Consider the following 19,744-nt stretch of genomic DNA (forward strand, 5'->3'; position numbering starts at 1 on the left):
AGACAGGGTTTGCAGCCAAGAATTACCAGCACAGCAGACGCAATCCAACCTGGAGGACACAGCCATTACAGTGCTCCCAGCATTGTTACAATATTTCATAAGGAAAAAAAAGTTCCCAACAGATGTGAAGATTTCTCTCATATGTCTAACCCTAGACACCACTCTTGAATTATATTGAAAACAGTTTGCTCCTCAGAGCCTGCAATTATGTGTTTTCAGTCTTGCATTTTATTAGTCCCATTTTATCCTTTCAATAAAGTTAATAAATAGTAAAGTTGAACAGTACAATAAAATTTTCCTTCACAGCTTCAGTTAGTGTCTCTTTAGCCAATCACAATATACAAATTTAGTATAACCAATGCAACATGAATGGAGGCTTCTATTCTTTTAGTGTGACCATTTGAACAGCAGAAATTTTAACCCCAGTAAGAGTCGTTATAAAGGTTTTGGAGTTTTTTAGTTTTGGAACAAATGCAGAAGTTTGCTCCATTGTTTTCAGAGTCACTATGACCAGGCATAACATTACTGGTCTGTCAGGCTGCAGGAACTGATCCAATTACTAAAATAAGTTTACTCTGTTAATAGACCTAATTTCTAAGCCTTAACTCACCTTTGACACAGCAGATTAAGTACTAGCAAGTGCCAAGCCATGTGGTCTTGTGCTTTGCTGCTCCTCACAGCAGAAGCACTTATTTTAACTTGTACAACAAGCAGAGTGATGATTACAGGAGGAAGCTTCTTATTACATGGAATCACAGGCCGATGATCCAGGCTGACTCTCTCCACCTTTGTCTACATGAAAAGAAATTTCAACTTGGACTGAGTGACACTGCAAGCACTCAGAGGCAGCATTTGACCAAAATAATTCTTAATCTGCCCCCTCTGACCTTGCCCTAGGTATCCCAGCCATAGTAATATTTCAGAAGAGACAAAATACCAGTTTGCTAGTTTTATCTATTAGTGTAGATGATTTGCAATTTGCTGCAAATAATTCTACATTCTTAAGCTATAGAGAGGCTGAGAGCATGCAAGGCTTTGAACATTTTATTGCCCTGCATCTGACTCCATCTTTGTTGTGATTAAAAAGACTTGTTTAACTTGAAAATTAAGATATTTATGAATTATATGCTACCTCATTAAAATGATAAATAAAATGGACAAAGTAAGCCTCTTACAGCTCATTGAAAAAGAATGAGGCTCTGGTTGAAACTTCAAGACACCTGAAGGCCTCCTTCTGAATTAATAAGGCCAAGTACTTTCTCATTTCCAATTTCTTCCTTTATTATTTTTTCCTACTTCCCTTTGAGCACACAAAACTAATAAGTATTTTTTTTATCACAGAGAAATAAAGTAGCACTGCTGTAATCTGCAAGACCAAGTGAGCATGGAAATAATGGAAATGTCTTTTTTTTTTAATAAAAGTTTAATAAAGATGCATGTATAAGCCTTGCAGCTCTTCAGTAAGAACCTGAGCCTACATGATGCTATAGACCTCAACTTCCAATGAAGTTGGCGAACTATTTCACAGGAAACAATCTTGTGTGTGTGTTTCTATCTTGAACCTCTGTGATTAGGTTCTTAATTATATCAGCTGGAGACTATTAGGAGCACAGGAGCGTGGATATGCAGATCCCAGCTATTTTTTCTCCTGGTGCAAGAGGTGAGTGACACACTCCCAGTCTTTCACAGTGAGTGCTGGGGGAAGACAAAGCTCTCAGGGTCCCCACCCACTCCGCCATGCTCAGCCAGAGCCCCAGTGCTGCAGCAAAAATCCTTCCATGGCAGCCTCTGCTATAGGAATGTGGCAGCCAAGGCCCTGGTGGCCAGCAGGTCCTGCTGCTACCAAAGGTGTCAGGACCCACAAGCCATGGATTCATTAAACCATTTAGTCTGGAAAAGACCTCCAAGATCATGGAGTCTGATTTACCCCAACACCAAGTCCCCAAGTGTCACATGTACACTCCTTTTAAATCTCTCCACCAACTCCCCCCCTGTCACAGGGACATATCTCTCTCTCTCAGGATTTTTCATAGGGGTGCACCGAGAGAAAGACAAAACAATTTCAATTTCTGCTCCTTGTTTTTCCTATCTGGAATGTGCTTGGAGAATTGTTTACCTGGGATGATTGCTTGGTTGGATTCTGGTGAGGATTGTTTGAGACTGATTGCCAATCCAACCCACCTGGGGCTGGACTATCAAGAGAGGGCCACAAGTTGTGAGTTAGATATGGTAGTTAGAACAAGTAGGTTTGTAGTTTTAGTATCTCCTTTGAATAGTATATTAATGTATTATAATATAGTTATAGTAAAGAAATCATTCAGCCTTCTGAACTGAGTCAGACATCATCATTTCTTCCCACTGGGTTCACCTGCATTTACAATACACCCCTTCCCTGGGCAGCCTGTTCGAGTGCTTGACAATAGTTTCTGTGAGGAATATTTTCCTAATATTCAGCCCAAACCTCCACTGGTGCTACTCCAGGCCATTTCCTCTTGTCCTGTTTCTTTTTACTTGGGAAAAGAAACCAACTCTTAGTTGCAGTAAGCAGTGAATATGTTCTAGGAGGAGTATCTCAAAAATTATTTTGGAGCCAGTCATTAATATTTTTTCAAACTAAATGAATCAATACTGGTAGTGAGAGATTTCTGATTCAAAAGGGAAGATCTGATAAATTGGAAGTACCAGTTAATAAAATTAACTAGGCTAGACAACCAGACAGAGAAACCTGGGCATCTGAAGGCCTGCCTGCAATTTCTGCAAGTTCATCAAAGGCACATAAAGTCATAAATTCACTGCAAGTTCAGAAAAGGCTTTATAAAAAGGCCTGTGAGAGCAAGAAAGCTCCTTCCCTCCTCCTCTTCCCACACCACCCTTCATGCTCCAGCCTCTCAAAGGGACTCTCAGACCTCACCGTTTTCCTGCCACCAGCCCAGGCAGCTCAGGCACAGGTATTCTCAGCACGAGGAGCAATTCTGGCTTCAGGACAGAGGAAAAGCTGAAATAAAATTTTGTTTCTCTTGTTTATGGCTTTGACACGCTCTGCTCAAAATGGAAACTCCAGAAAATTCAACTCAAGTTAGGGGTTTTTTTTAAAAACATCTTATTTGTGTTTGTATTCAAAATGGTGCTCAGAGTTGATTTACACTGTAATAAAGAAGTAATATTCCTCTGGCAAATATTACAGCTACTTGGATATTCCTGTGAGAGCATTGCTTTAATGAAAGCAGAAACAGTAAGAAAAACAGACAAACAAACGATTTTCTCTGCCTGTTGAACTATGACAACTGTTTTACCTCCTATCAACCTTCATTAGCAAGGGAAACAGTTTTATCCAACAGGTATTTACAATAAAAACTGTAGGCAGTTCCAAGTTTGTGGGGATCAGCACTTTGAATTTAGTTTCAGAGGCTTTTTAGTACAAAAAAAAAAAAAAAAAAGAGAAGTTGTATGTTACAAGACACAACCAATTAAGGAATAATCAGATCAGTTATTTACCAGAAGAACTGATTCTGTTTTAAGGCTAAGTCACACTTAACACCAGTATAAAGAGTGCAACAGACAGATTTACAGATGTGGGAGGCCATGCTGGAGGTATGGAATAGAAACGGCAACTAAAATGATGTCGCCTTTCATGAATCACTCTGACAAGACAGAGTTCTACATCTTTTACTGTCTTTAACTGTTCTCTTCTATCTTTTGACTGTCTTTTACTATCATTTTTTTTCAGGTTGCAGGAACACTCAGATGAGAGGTTACATGAAACTGAGACAATGATGAAAATGGATTTTAGTAGCAGCCAGCCCAGACAAGTGCTGCTGTGTCACAAACAGCCTGACTTGGCTTCAGGTACAACCAGAAATCTGCAATTCAGTACCTGAACAGGAGTTAAAGATAAGCTATTGCTGTTACAGCCTGATAAAAACCCTGGAAAAGTTATAGAAAATTTAATTTCTGAGGCTCAGGCATACAACATGTCACAACACATCTCCCCCACCTTCTCCCTTGTATCTCAGTTTCACCATTGCTACCAGATAACCAAAATAGCCAAAGCTGCAGAGTTCTTCAAACTTGGATTTAATCCTCTCTTTTGACACCTTACATAGAAACTGGGTAAAATGTGTGTACTTCAGAGCACTGGCGACAGGATAGAAAGCACAAATCCCAAAAAGAATCTCATGATTCTCCAGGAACTTAGTGTCACTTTAAAGTCCAAGAGGTAAAAGGTACCAGCAGGAAAATGACAATTAAAACACAAAAGCTGGGATCAGAAGCTCTCATACACTATATAAACAGCATAATAAGCAGGCACAGTAATTATGTAGACCATGAAATGTATAGAAAATTTATTTGTAGGTATGACACTATAGCTTAATTATCTCCTAAAAATCCAGATTGGATGCAAAGAAATCAGGTATTTACATAACCTTAATCTTTACATGATCATAATCTTATTGCTACAGATTGTACATAACAAAACTCAAGTATACTTAACTACAGGCCTTAAGAAAAAGAGGAGGGAAATCATTAAACAGAAAAGAAGCTGCCTATGTCTATATCTACTCTGAACTATGTAACAATTAAAAGCCTTGTCTAGTGTCATATTTTATGAACAAAAAAAGCTTGCCTACCTTCTGATTTTGGGATTTCCACAGCAAAAGCTCACCACGGTGGACATCCACAATACCCAGTGCCTGCATGGGAGGATGTCCTTGTTGGATTTTTGGGGGGGGATATTTTTTTTTTTTAACACAGTGGATCAGCACAGAGTATAGGAAAGTTAAAGCTATTTTAGATGGGAAAAAAAAAAAAAAACCCAAGAAGAAAAAAATACCCAAAGAAGCCACTGAGTTATCCTGATGGTATCAGCTGAACTCACTGTGTCTGATCAAGCCAAGCCCCCATATGCTTGAAAAAGGACTGTAAGAAAGGGCAGGTGAGGCTGACTGGAGCCATTAAGGCTAATTTCTAGCCACAGGGTCCTGGCCCAAATATTTCCAGTGTCCCTTTCTACACACATCTGGTTTATCTTAAGAAAATTGCAAAGGAACAAGCAGTGTATTGCCTTGTCTTCCTGAAATGCAAAATCTGCCCTGTATTCAGCAGTGAAATCCAGGTGCTGTCCTGAGCCAGGAGTTTGCTTTAGTGTAACAGTTAGAAAGGAACACATTTTCACTTGTGCTGCATGCAAAAACACCCATGACACGAGTCCCTTTTACAGCCCTGGTGCCTCACAGCAAAGGGACTGCAAATTATGCATAAACTGAGGTAATCTGGCTGTTCAGAGCCACAGCAACCAAATGAAAGGAAAACTGTGCCCACTGGAGACCCAGCAAGTGATTTATGTTTAGAAACATTCAGCTTTTCAAATAAATTTGAGCTAAAAAGCAGCTAATTTTTCAGGTGTTCCTTGTCTCTGCACTCTGTCAGGATTGCAGGGAGAAGGAGAACTTGAATGTGCCAAAAAAGAGGAGAGGTCACTGGCTGCTTTGAGCAGAAGGACAAGGCTTTGACTTCTCCAGACTCAAGTTCTCCAAGCATGGACCTCTCACAGCCAGGCTCATGGCATGACCATCTCCCTGCTGTTATGGTTTTTTAATTTATATATGGTAGAGTACCTGTCCTTAAGAGTTTAACATGAGGAAGTAGATAGTAACAACAGAAAAAAAAAAAAAAAAAAGAGGAGAACAAAACCCAACAAACAAACAAAAACTCCCAAACTACTGTATGCAGTTCTGGCACTGCTGCCTTGAATTAAATCAGGGGAAAAGTGTTACACAAATTTTCATTATGGGAAGAAACAGAAGGCTGACTCCATGACAAAAGCATCACTTTGATGCCACACAATATCAACACTCTTTTAACTGTTTTACATAAAGCAACAAGGAAGAGCCACACACAGCTGTGGGACCAGGCACTGCCCACAGGCAGTACCCTACATGAAGGTGGTCAGATTGCAGTCTGGTATGAAATTATCAAGCCCACAAGAAAAATGTTTGTCTAGTTGCCATTAGAAAACTGGAGTAACACTTCATTCAGCTCTGGGTACAGTTTCCTCAAAGTAGTTTCAGGCTGCACCTCCCACAGAACGCTGGTGCTTAACAGAAAGCACAGATAACAAATCATCCTGTTTATTTTGCTTGTAATCTTCTCATCAGTATGCACTTAAGAGCATGAATAAAAGAAAAAATCAACAGGAAAACACGATGCTATAAAACAGAGTGAAAGTAGCCTGGTTTAAGTGGCAAGGAAAAGGTTCCTAGCCAAACATCCCTGTTCCCAAAGATCACGTTAGAGTCAACCCTTCCCTCAAATTAAATTTGAATATTTTTGTGGGGGACTCTCCTGTGTAAAAGGAAAACGTTTTGAGTGGAAACTGTAGGCAGAGCTGTAGCATCATGGATCCAGAAATCAAGAAAGACTCTTACTGACTTCAGCTGGTCAAGAACAATTTTCTTCTTCATCTTCTTTATCCACCTACCACACCAATAGTCATCACCTCTGCAAATAGCTGATAGTTGTGTGGGGTAGTACAACAAAGGTTGTCATCTTCAGAAATGAAAATGCACAGATTTTCTCTACTCTCTGTGGACCAGATTGTAGCCTCTAAATATTTGGATGAGAGGAAAAAAAAAAAATCACATATTATGAGTGCTTACAGGAGTGCTGGAGAAACATGTCATGATTGTCAACAGAAAGGTGTTAGCATTAGAGAAACTATTCTGAAGCTGACAATTGTAAGGAAGACTAAATAAATATTACAAGATTGCTTTATGCCATTGGCTCAAAGAAATATGAATAGCCAGATAGAAGATCTGTGATTTGTAGTGATATGGCAAGAATTTAAAAACCCACCAGAAAGATGGGAAATGAAGAGGAAAAAAGAGCAATTTCAAAAGTTTCCACAAAATTAAAAATAAAAAAATCTTCCTTTGTGACTATGAGGAGGAGTCAACTAATAAGCTACAGAAGTCAGTGAAATGGCAAATGCAATAATGTGTTCTACAGCAAAGCTACAACAGCAGAGTAACAAGCACAGCTGTGATGGTGTAGTCAGAACTTCAGAATCACATTAAAAGAATTCCATGCCCAAAATGACACACCAGTCTCTAACACACCTGACTGTATGGATGTCTTCCAGCATTTATAGCAAAACACCTGGAAGCAGTCAAGTATTTTATCTCAGCACAGTTTCCTGTCATCTTCTATGGGTGAAGTTAGCAGTCAGCTTTGTTTGCAAATCAGCAGCACAGGAAAAATGAATTCCACACATAAACCCAATAAATGTAAAATAAAAGAGACAGTATAACAAAGCTTTAATGAATCTGCATCCAGCATTTGTGGACATTAATTATTTATTAAAAAGATAGAGGAGCTTCTCTCAAGAAGTCAGTAAAACAATATTTGTAACGCTCTGATAAAACATGAAGAACCGTGTAATCCTGCTGGACTGTAAAAGAGCAACATTCATAAAAGTCATTAGAATTTCAGGAGTGGATAGTTAAGGAGACTTGTAAGTGATTTATTCTTTTTTCCAATTGGTATAAGATGTTAACAGCAAAATGGAAGTTCTATAAGTTTCTGTCTCCACTACCAAGCCAGAATCATACAAGGGGAAACATCAGAGAGCTTTGTGTTGACAACCTACAGCAGCACTCAGGAGAGACAAAATTTTCTCGGCCTTCCCAGAACACACAGCTGAGATCTCCTATTCAGGTGGATCTTGTGAGAATCAAGGAGATCAGGAGGACACTGAGCAAATCTAAATATTCAGATCATTTGCAGTACATATATTGGGTTTATTCCTTATGTTTTGGTATTTTTGTTTTTATTATTTTTCCCTGCTGCAGAAGAAGTGACCAAGCAAATGGCTTCTCTTTGACACAGCATTTAACTTTGGAATTTCTAGAGTGAAATGGAGAAAGATGTTTTCTCTTTTAATAACAGGAATCTATTTTTAAGATGTAGTGAATGCTCTAAGCCCAGCAGCCATGAACTTCTGTTATTCAGAGAGAACACAAAGTACCGGCACAAGTAATGGGGCTTGCCTTCAATAGCTCAAGTTTTCTTATTGTTTCTTAAGAAAACATCTCAGTGGGTATGAGTACTACTTCTGCTGAGGGAAAAAAAAAATCAATCAGTGTGACACTTAGAAATAAACATACCTAATGTCCTTAGTTAAAGGCACTACAAAGATATTATAACGAAGAAGTTATAAAATATGTCTCATTCTAGAGTGCTAATTCAGTGTAAAAATTCAGCAGAAATTAAAGGCTGTGTTGTTTTTATGTGAGCTATTTAGTCAGGATAATATCTACAAAGAACTCTGACTAAAGTGAAAACTACCATCTGCTCTGCATTAGGATCTTACCACCCAGTCTTTCTGAAGTTACTTTTTTCTTTTTTGAAGTTACTTAGCAAATCCAGTGCCAAAGGATTTTTCTCTCTCCCTGCTCTAATCCACTTTACTTCCTCTCTGTCAAATCTTTCAAGCAGTGAATGGTTGGTACATTTCTGTGCATGTTTTAGTTCAGCTGGTCATGGCAACTGAACTGACACCTACCCACTTTTGGGCTACTCCCTTTTTGAAAGAGCTGCTGTGGAAAAAAATACTTTGCTCAAAAGCTGTCCTGACATCAACTTTGAATTAGCTCTTCCTCCCTCCCTGGCATCAATTGCTCAATGGGTTTTATTTCTCTCTGCATTTTTTCAAAAATAAAGGCTCCTTTGGTAATACAAGCCATGCTTCCCTATGTCTCCTCCAGTTTAATTCCACTTGGACTCAACTTTTCTGAACACATTTGACTGTGTATGTAGTGTTTCAGATAATGACTTGCTGCACTTTGTAAAGTGTAATCCCTCCAACTTTAATTACATGCCCCACCTAACACATCACAGCATTCATTTAAAGCCAAAATGTATCAGGGAGCACAGACCATACATCAAAACTCTAATGAGAGGCTTCCAAATTAGTAAAGACTTGAGGTACTGCAGCCTAAAATTCTTCTTTGACAAATTTTACAATTTTCACATCTAGGGAAAAGGAACTGAAACATAATCTAACATTTTTTTGTTGTTGTTGTTGTTTTTAGAATATTCATTCCCTCCAAAGTTTTCCTAGGGAAAAGTCAAATTGCACCAGGGGTTGGCACATGATGGACATCAACACAGGCTTTGTGATATAACTGAGGAACAACATGGTTTTGTGCACTAAGTGTAAGGCAGAGAGAGAATCCTAAAGGACCAAAATGCCACAGGATTGGGCTGGTTTGAGCCACCTTGGATGCTGCAGTCAGTGAGTGAAATTTCTGGGCGTGTCCCAGTGCATACTGAACACAATGGAAATATTTGCCCTGATTTTCACAGGGTTTTAGTCAGGCCCAGGGAAAACTACAACTTAGCCTCAGATAAGCTTCACAACAAATGCAATGCACGTGTTTAGGAGGTGTTGTGTTTCAGCTTCAGATACCTGTGAATCTGTTTTTCAATAAATATTTCAGAGAACATCTGGATTCTAAAGTTAAAAAAATATGACAGTTTAGAAAAACATTATTGTAACTCTGATGAGAAACCCCCTTAAATCCTTTTTTAAATTTTGTGAAGATTTGAATATCCTGATGTTGTAAAAGTTCATGGGTTTGTTATGTGTGCGAAGCACCTTACAAGGATTTCAATTTCTCTTTATAAGGAGTTATTAGTTCACATAAAAAATAGCCAGAAAAGCATTCTGTATTTAGAAAAGACGAAATATTCCTTTCTCTCTCTCCCTGCCTGTCTCCAAAAATAAATCAAGAATTTGGTTCTCCTCTATACTCAGTTATTTTCTGCAGAAAGAATCATAATATTTCAATTTAAGATTATGCCTTCTTGAGTGAGAATTTGACAAAAGCTCTCATCTGTATTTGCAGAGAACTGCAAAAAGATAATGCCCAAATTATTTTCACCAAAACAGCTTAAAATATTACCTAAAAATGTTTCATTTTATCCCATGTGTGCTGAATTCCCAAAGCACAGTGGGGAATACACTTACCTCTGCTTAGTCAGGTCATTGTGGTGATCTTCTCCCACATTTAACTGAAAGCTCACATTGGGGATGACTCAATGCACCTAATCTGAAGCTGCTGAAAAGATTTCAGGTTCTTAGAGCCTTCAATACAGTTGTTTTTTTTTTTTTTTTTTTTTTCACAAACAATAAAAGCTGTTTACAAAAAAAAAAAAAAAAAAAAAGAGAAAGAAAATGAGAAGAGAAAGAGGAAGGGGAAAAAATGAGTTTAACAACCTACACTGCTATAAGCCTGTGGCTACAGCAGACATTAAGGACTCCAGGACTCTAGTGTCAGCAGCACCTGCCTTTCCATAAAGTTGTCCCTCCCCATCTATAAAAAACCCCTTCCCTTCACAAACACAAATATGCCCTGTATTTTCAAATGGTAAATTCATTGCAGGAACACCACTTGAAGTACCAGAAATCTTCCAGGTTTTATAAATTTCTTGCAATAAGAGATTTCTTGCTTAACTAAATCTCTTGGAGGTAGCATGCTTGAAATGGATTGCAAATTAAAACCTTTATTTTCCTATGCCTTTCTTCAGGAATCCCACACAGATCTAATTTTTATTTTAGAATTTTTATTTATCTCTGTTACCTATTCCACTTTTGATGGCTGTCAAGTTGCCCAATTCATATGAACCTCTAACAGTTTCTTTAGTAAAGTAAGTTTTTAATAGGAAAACAAAAGAATCAAAGGCATCAGCAAAAAGAACTAAAATTAATGGGGTTTTTGTTCTCTTAGCAAAGCTCTCTGTCAGTTCTCATGCCCTAGGATACATGGAAAATAAAATTAACACTGCAACCAGATTTCTAAAAGTGTCAGCTGATAATAAAGAATGTAATGACAATATCTGGAAACAATAAATTGTCCTACATACAGAGAATATTGCCCAAGGGTGCAGATAATCCCTCTGGCTTCCGTCTTACCACTCTGAACTTAAGAAAATATTAGTGATTGAACTCTCAAAATAATTGCACATTAAACTTTTCCACTCAGGCCAGGCTGGCCTTAAAATTCTTGCCTGTAGCTGTGTCCAGCTGAGGTTTCAGCATCCCAGCTGGCAGGTCCATGCCAGGGTTCTGTGTGGCACCATTGCCTTGCCACCAGCCACCCCCATGTGCGGCACAAAGAAAAGAAAGCCCTGGCTGCCCAGGGAGGTGATTGTCCCCCATCCATGCACCAAAATAAATCTAAAGGCACTGTTTCTTCTTTCATCAGGTGCAGCTCTGTACAGAGGCTCTCTCGTGCACTCACATGTATTTTTGATTAATTAACAAGGAAGCCTGCAGGGTAATTCCCTGCTCCTGAGGCCTCCATCACCTAAAGTGCCATGGACTGCAATAAGCTCCACCATCACTGTTTCCTCAGCCTCATGCCTCGCCCTGCATGCCCCTAGAAGGAACTGCACATTTTTACAGCTGGGAGCCTCCACCTTTCCCACCTGAGGAAGGGCCACCCTGCTGCACAAAGAGCAGGCAGCTGCAGATGGGTACATAATAGGCCCAAACCTTTAATCTGTCCTTTGTGAAGAGTAGCACCTCTCTTCCCCACCAAATTATATAATGATGCTGTGCTCTGCTTTGCAGGTCTAAACCTTGCAATTCCTGGAATCAGAGAAGACAACAAGATTATTATTATGCTGCTAATACAGCTACTGCAATACTATCCCAATAATATGTTCAAATCAAACAATTTATTTACAATTAATCATTTTTATCTTAGAAAACTGCATGCTCAGACTTAATCAGAGCTATTAAAAATCTCCAAATACAAGTTACACTATTTAAGCCACCTATTTCAAAACTTCTGACCAAAAGACTTGCACTGGGTAGGAGGCAAGATGAAATTTTCCTCTTGTTTTTCAGCAGGGTCAAGGACAAGCCTCAACAAAGGTTTTCTGCTCTCCCCAGTATCACCATCATCTGCAGCCACACAGAACATGAGGGTCTGTGCTGGGCCTTGGCACAAGCACAATTTTGCCTCTTGACCTCCTTGGTTTATTTTTATATTTTTTGGTTCAATATTTTTTTGGTTGGCTTTTTCCCCCATCAAGCCAAAGATGAGATATAAGCAGGTCAATGCAAAAAGTTTTTGTTACAGCCAAAAAACTAATCAGATTTGCTTAAAAAGAACCCCACAAAGGACTTTGACCAAATACAGAGAGCTAAATTTAAGTGCACATTCACTCCTACACAAAGGCTAACCACCAAGCTGAAAGACTGTTGTACCTCCAACAATACTGTAACCCAACCCTTTCACAACTGGTATGGAGACTGTGAATTAAAAATAAAACATAAATTAACAGAAATAAACAAACTGAAAAAAAAAATCCTTGTTATGAAACATGGGAAGTCAGACAAGTTAGACAAGTTTTACCACCACACACTAACAACTTTCTCGCCCATCCCTTGACAAGTATTTTAAGTTTGAGGGATTATTTCCCTAATAATACTGCTCTAATTGAGTGGTAGTGAAGCATTTATTTTGATTTGCAGAACAGAATGGCTTTCTTTGAAAGCAGAAACCCCTACACTTCAAAAGCAGGTTTTTTGCCTAAACATTGCTGTCATACTATCCTCCCCCTGAAGACCTCTGCTAAATCACTGAAAATAAATGAAGTGAAATAATATTAATAATGTCTCAGATATCTTACTCTGTTATTCTAGATACTGCTGAAATCGTGAAAATAAAATGTGTAACGAAAACCACGTAGTTTATCATTTACCTCCACTGTTTTAATTATATGAAAGAAACCACTTAAAGCTGGAAGCAAGAATTCCATCAGAAACTGTGAGCCAAAAGAAATACCCAGATAAAAATCAAACAGAAAGCAGAAAAAGAGACATGATGAAGAGGAAAGCATCCTATTAGGGAAAGAGAGAAAATGACAAGGAAACAAATTGCATTAGGCTAGAGAGAATTGCTGAGCACTATGTGCAGCTTTTGAAGAATAAAACACTTCTGCCAATTAAATGGCAAGAGCCCTAATTTCAGTAATAAATGCTTTTATCTCCATTTTTGTTGCAATTACATTTCTAGAGAGGATCTTGGTGCTGATGATGTGCTGCTACAAGTTACCAGAGGAGCAAAATGCACCAGGAGAATGCAATAATTCTGCTTCTTCTGAGCAATGTGGAAATTTTGCACCCTCTGCAGGTCCAGGAGGATATAAAGAACCTAGAAATATACCCATCCTGTAGTAAAATACATTTTCTAATTGTCATGGTTTGACACTGGCACAATGCCAGTGCCCCCATGAAAATGTGATCCCTCCCTTGAATGCTGTGAAGTGGAATCTAGAACAGAGCAAAGCAGGCCCAAGCTTAATAACAGGGGAAAAATAACTTTATTAAGCTACTACTACAAAAAGAAAAAAAGAAAGGAAAAAAAAGAAAAAAAAAACACACAAAGATCAAATTAAAACCTTGCAAAGCATTCCTCCCCCCACCACCCAACTCCAACAAACCACAGTGAGACACAATCTGGACCCCAATCAGGTTTCCACCCTCCAGACAATCGATACTCAGTCCTTCGAGGGAACAGAGTCTCTCCTGTGCCACAGACCCCCCAAGAAACACAGCTCCACATCCTGTGCTTCCATGTCACACATGGCACCACCCAGAGAAAAGTTTGCCATGGTGACCCTTCTTCTTTCCATGCACAGTGCTCTCACCACAAATGCATGGATGGACAGACTGCCTTTAGGATTTTTCCTTTCAAGGATGCCCTGCCAAGAGGGGAGGAAACAACAGTTCAGTTTTTCATTGTTTGGGACCACAGTCCCCCCCATTTTCCCCTGGGGCCGAGGGCTCAAGAACAGAGATCTTCTTCTCTTCTCTTTCCTTTCCAGGACAAGGGGGCGCCACCACAAACCCCCTAACCTTTTCTCCATTCACTCCACTTTTGTCTTTTTCCCAGCTGAAGCAGGTCTCTTGACTCACTGGCATCCTCCCAAAACACAGTCCCTCTTGAAGGAGAAGATTGGTTCAGGTTGTGGCTAACACGGAAAAGTCCAGCCAAAAGCCACTCCTTGTCCCCCTCCCATCTAGAATTCCTCCTTCTAACATCCCAGGGTCCAAGGTGTCCCTCTTCCTCTCTTTCAAACCGAGGAGGGGAAGGAAAAAATTCACAAGCTTTCATTTCTCAAGGAAGGGTTAAAAGTCCGAACTCCCAGGATGGCTCGATGCCCGGACATCCAGCAACTCCCACGCACTGGGCACCTTGCAGCTCCCACCCCCCCCTTCTCCTTCCTCACGGTGGAATTGCTGACAGAACTTCTGCTGTCTCTTTCTCCCTCTCGGGAGAGAAATTCTGGGGGGGGGAAGGAGACATCCCAGATTTCTTCCACCCTTCCATCTGCAGGGGCCAGCCCGGTTCCAGTCCTTCCACCACCCTTGGGCCCTACCTTTATCAGGCCATGGGGCTTCCCCTTCCCCACCCAGCTCATTGCTGGGCAGGGGAGGTTTGCACTGCACGCTGACCAGAACCAAAGAGAGCGAGTTCCCCTGGGAATTCTGCTTTTAACCCTCTGTGTTCTCAGAGGCGTGTCCACCTTCAATTGGTCAATATCCAAATTGACCTCTTCCTTCCGGAAAAACTTCTCTTTCTGTGTCAAACCACGACACTAATTTATTTATCAGTGCTGCATTGCTGTGGCAATGTCTGATTTCCTCCTTTTAAAACATCCCTGAGTGCTGTTCTTCCCAAATCAAGCCACATAGGATATTTCCTATTCCTTTCATGTTTTGATTCTAGCTCAGAGCACTGCCTTGCCAGCTGGGTTCAGGGCACTTGCAGTGACCACAAGCCTTCTTTAGACAATGTTTACTTGGAAATATTAGAAGGAAGGGGTTTTAAATTAACAAAGCCTATGGTACACATAGCCTCACCTAAACATGATGCCACCGTACTGGATTTTTTCTCATGTACTAGTTCAGATTCCTTGTGCTTCTCTGCATGAGACACTTTTGACCACACACAGACTCTAAAAAACAGCAGCCATCACACAATTCCTCATAGAAACAAGATGATTTCAGTAAAGCACACCATTTTCCAATGTCACTTAGGGAAAAAAAAATAAAGAAAAAATAAGAGGGGCCAATTTTTAAAGTTAATATATATCAATTTAATAATGTAATGAAAGTTCACTGCATAAAAATCATCTAACTAATACACTCTCACAAAATAGCAATATCAATTGATATAAGGAATTTAATCAATGGACTTCGAACTTTATTTCCTCAAAAGCAAGTAATTCTCCAAAATATTGAAAGAGAAAAACTTTGATAGCGCCTGAGGAAAAAAAAAAGGAAAATAAATAACACTGTATTTAAGATGAAAGTGAGTTTGATGGATTTGGTAAAGCCAGTTATATATTACTGTGCACCCTTATCTGATACAGCTGCTCTAGTACAAGACCCACTGCAGCAAATACAAACTAAGCCAGCAACTGATGATTAAAATTTGTGATGAAAAGACATATTGGATTAGTCTCAAGTATATTCCAGGGAAAGACTCTATACCACTTTTCCTGATGACTTCAACATGTGTTTGAAGCAGACAGCTGCTTTCAATTGCTTTTGAAACCTCCACTGACGTCAATAAGAAAACAATGTCAGCAAAAGATCTATGATAAAATGAGCTTTAAGAGCAACTGTGCTTTTGGTTATTTATTTTTAAAGTACTTTGTTGCTTCTAGTCGGACTCAGATGAAAAACACATTTACATTTAAGAGGATGACTCCCTTATTTCTCCTGCCTCTCTCACTTAATGAGAAATGTCTAATTTCACACCCTGCACCTCCTACACAGAAGCCATTCCTAAGTCTTCCCCTGGTTTCCCCACCAGTTACAATTTCACTTTCCTTCCAATTTACTAAAGATCAGCAATAAATTTGTTCTCCTAAAGCATTGTTATCAGGCTTTATAGAATATCAGCCCAAGAAACAACTAAGAAAATTTAGAAAAGAATAGGCATTTAAACATTGGTTTAGACATTGTAATTTAATTTTCACACTCAAAAGAGCTGCAAGCATAATACTTTCTTATTAAAAGTCCACAGCTGACATCCAGGTAACACTAATATTCTATGGGGAGGTAACATAAATACATTAGGAAAGTTGGAACATACCTGCAGCTAAAGAAATATCTCTAAAATCAAGAAAAAATTATGTCAAAATTGAAGGATGAATGTCAGTATGCCCTGCCCACAGTCTAGGGAAAGGTAAGGCCTGACATCTTTATTCTTTTATAACAGCAGATAGTTTCAAGCTTTCTTACAGTTATAACAGTGAAAGAAGGGGGAAAAAAAACCATTTTTTTTCTCTTTTTACTTAAAACATGGTTAAGTTGGCTGGTTTTCCTAAAGGTATTTAAAAGGTGCATTCTTTGTAACAGGATTGTTAGAATAGTCCAGCTTTGCTGATAGTTTGATTTTCTGAACAGAAGAAAATAAAATTGTCACTTCACCTGCCCTGAACTGGTTTCAGCACATAGTTGTCTTCTCCTGCCAAAGAAGTTTCAAAATTCCATTTAGAAACCAATCTGCAGAGAGTTACAGAACCCCTCCTTTTTACACCTATGCACCAACCATATTGAAAACTCTGCTGTAAGATACAAGTAAATAAATGAGGAAAAAAAAATGAACTTGGAGTGTAGCAGTGCAATAAAAACAAATACTGATTACATAAATGTGGTTACTCACCATTTCCACATGTGTGAGTCAGGCCAGGCAGCTGGGACAGCCACAAACTCAGAACTAAATCACAAAAAGAACATTAATTTCTGTCACTTCACCCAGCAGGGGATGCTAGAAGCAGCACCTGGGCAAACGCATAAGACAGAAAGAAATAAAGGCAAAAAGACATCTCTGACCATGCTGGAGGATCACTGGCCTGCTGCTCACACAGGTTTATCAAGAGTCATTCCCACTGCAGGGTAACCTGAGCATGTTTACAATCAACAGTCTTCTGCTTTCAGCTCAACCCTCCCAGTATTAACACACCTCCTTCTTGACACAAGAGCACCTATTTTTAAGGTGAAATAAAAGGCTGACAATTCTCTTGTATAGCAATGACAACAGCGAGCCATCATCCACCCCATTTAAAAATCATTTCCAGTTAGTAAACATAAATATTTTCTCAGGGAGTCTGCTGGACACCACCCTGGCATGTATCTGTTCATATTCAGAAACAAGGGCCTCTACCAGCACTTCAGAGTGCAGAGAGCTGGGCTGCAGCCAGACCAGTACATTTCCTCATCCATCACGACTTTCCTGCATTCTATGGTGCACTCTCAGGTGATCTAAGGTGTTAACATTCTTACCTGGATCAAAGGTGTTGTCTCAGCTGTTTTCAAAAACCTGCAATGGAAAGATCCAAGATTCAGAGGAGGAAAGGAAGAGGGGAAAGGCCCTAAAAGCAAGGAATAAGCAGCAATCAGGCTGTATAACTGGTGAACTGGAGAGAGCCCTTACAGAATTTAACTCAAGGCTCTTGTGAGCACAGAGTGTGCTTATGGATGGGGCCAATGAATGTGTTAGGCTGCTCAAAAAATCACTGTTAAAGGTATTAGTGAAAGCAGGTTTTAACATACATTTGTGAAGATGTAATTTAACAGAGTTCAGTGGCAAGGTTACTCCATTACTTACTACACAGGTGAAGCATACAAAGGAAAATTGCATTAGAATCAGTTCAGAATAATTTACACAGGGACCAGGGATAAAAAAAAATAAAGGTGCAAAGGATAATGGTGCAAAAGGGCTTAGCAGCACTTAGCTATTGACTAATTTAATATTTATAAAGTAATTAAATAGGATTTATTATAGTTGCTAGAATAACCTAGTTACAGATTCAAGATAGCACCATTGCTATTGTTCTGGAGAGGGTATTTGAATTAATTCACATGCATGCTTAAACAAAGATATCCTTATCTATCTGTAAAACAGTACCTGTTAAAAAATCTCCTTGAGTGCAGTGGAATACTCACATTTGATGCCTTTGCATCTCTGAGTGGGTGGAGGAATTGAATTATCAGACCAGGCCCTGCCATCAACTTTTGGCAACAGCCCTCCAAGGATCACAAACTTGTGGGTTCACGAGCTCTGAGAGGAATCCCACTCACAGCGAGGTGCTGGCACAGTCCACTGTGGTCCAGGAGAGCTCAAAAAGCCTCACTTAATACCTAACAGGAATCCCAAAGGTTGTGAGCAGCCCCAAGGAGAGGGGAAGCAAATGCATCACCATACTGGAGAAACAGGACATAGCTTGGGATTCAGTGGACACAGCTCTGGTGACTCTTTTCAATGAATTTCTAACCCTACTCTCAGAGTTTTGGTGAAAAGTTTCACTTCAGTGTTACTAAAAATTGTGTCTTGCAACCACTCCAAAGGCAGCTGCTGCAGGGAAATTATTTCAGTAAGTACTTGCTGATAAGTTTGGGTAATGTCCATTGCACTCACCAAGAGGAAAATCAATCAAAGCATTCTACAAATGTCTCTCTCACAAAAATCTTCCTTCACTGCTGATGTACCACTTCCTAGTGACACTGCCAGATCCACCAGCATGATGTGGTTTAAATAAGACTGACAGAAGTAGATCTGTCTCAGTAAGAGTAGACCTCTCCTGGTCAAGTTACTGGGGCTTGTTTACTTTTCTTTTTAGAGACAGGCTGAGAGAGGCACCAATTCAGAAACACACTGAAGACTATGACAGGGTATAGCATAAAAGGGAAAAATTTGGGTGCCACAGGCATCCCACAAGAAGGCCCCCTACAAAATGGTCATGTCCTGCACAGTGCCAGCTACACTTGGCACAGCACTGCCATGTTTACCATGCCCACACCCACAGGCTGCAGTTTGGGGGTGCACAGGGCTGGGTGCCCAACGAGGGCCGCCCAGGGCATGACAGGGAAGTGACTCAGCCAAAGCACAGGAAATTAGTTAATGAATGAATGAATGAAGGTATTAAATCCTCCCTCCTCTTAGCAGAGACTGAGAGAGCTGAGGATCCTTAGTCTGGAGAGCAGAAGGTTCAAGGGGGAGGGTCTTGTCAATGTATATAACTACCTGGGAAGGTGCAAGGAAGACAGAGCCAGGCTCTTCTCAGTGATGCCCAGTGCCAGGACAAGAGTGAATGGGCACGAAGTGAGACAGAGGAAGGTCTCTCTACCATTACAAAACATTTTTGCACTCCAAAGGTGACTGAGCATTGGCACAGTTTGCCCAGAGGTGTTGTGGTGTCTCTGGACACAGCTCTGAGCAACCTGCTCTCAGTGGCCCTGCTTGAGCAGGAAAGAGGTTCAAGATGAATTTTAGAGGTCCCTTCCTATCTTGCCATTCTGTGATTCTGTGCTGTGTCACAGTCTTCACCCATTGCATATCCTGAAAAGGTGCCCAGTATGCCTTTAGACTCACAGGAAAAATAAAACAAGTTTTACTAAAATATAAATAGTGATATTTACCTTAACAGTTAAAAAAAAATCACATTTGTTGTTTCACTGTTGTTGCAATCAATACATTGCAATGTTTTGTCAGCTATGCAGGAGTAGACTCTTGTGACAGGCTCTTTAGCATTAGTTCAGGAAAATAATGCAAATTGTTTCCACAAGGAACCCTATCAGCCAGGTTGACTCATGTTGAGACTTCCTACCTAAAAACTTTCATCTCTAACAAACAGTTGGGCCTGATGGTCTTGGAGATCT

General features: G+C 39.8%; 1 long non-coding RNA gene across 10 annotated transcripts in view; it reads right to left on the minus strand.

Annotated features, from left to right (window-relative positions):
* The window catches only part of LOC146763384 (uncharacterized), a 57,704-nt gene extending 38,545 nt beyond the window's left edge, over window positions 1–19,159 (minus strand). For 2 of the 10 annotated variants that reach the window (XR_014952235.1, XR_014952230.1), the window contains exons 1-2: window positions 11,555–19,157; window positions 1–10,195 (exon numbers count right to left, since the gene is read on the minus strand). The exon at window positions 1–10,195 is cut by the window's left edge and continues 22,232 nt beyond it. This is a non-coding gene — a long non-coding RNA (uncharacterized LOC146763384). Of the gene's footprint in view, window positions 10,196–11,554 lie in introns of all 10 variants that reach the window. The other 8 variants (XR_014952239.1, XR_014952236.1, XR_014952238.1 and 5 more) reach the window with 8 other exon arrangements.
* Window positions 19,160–19,744: the final 585 nt, after the last annotated feature.

The sequence above is a fragment of the Lonchura striata genome, chromosome 1A (genome assembly GCF_050655825.1).
Source record: "Lonchura striata isolate lonStrDom1 chromosome 1A, ASM5065582v1, whole genome shotgun sequence".
Taxonomy (NCBI): domain Eukaryota; kingdom Metazoa; phylum Chordata; class Aves; order Passeriformes; family Estrildidae; genus Lonchura; species Lonchura striata.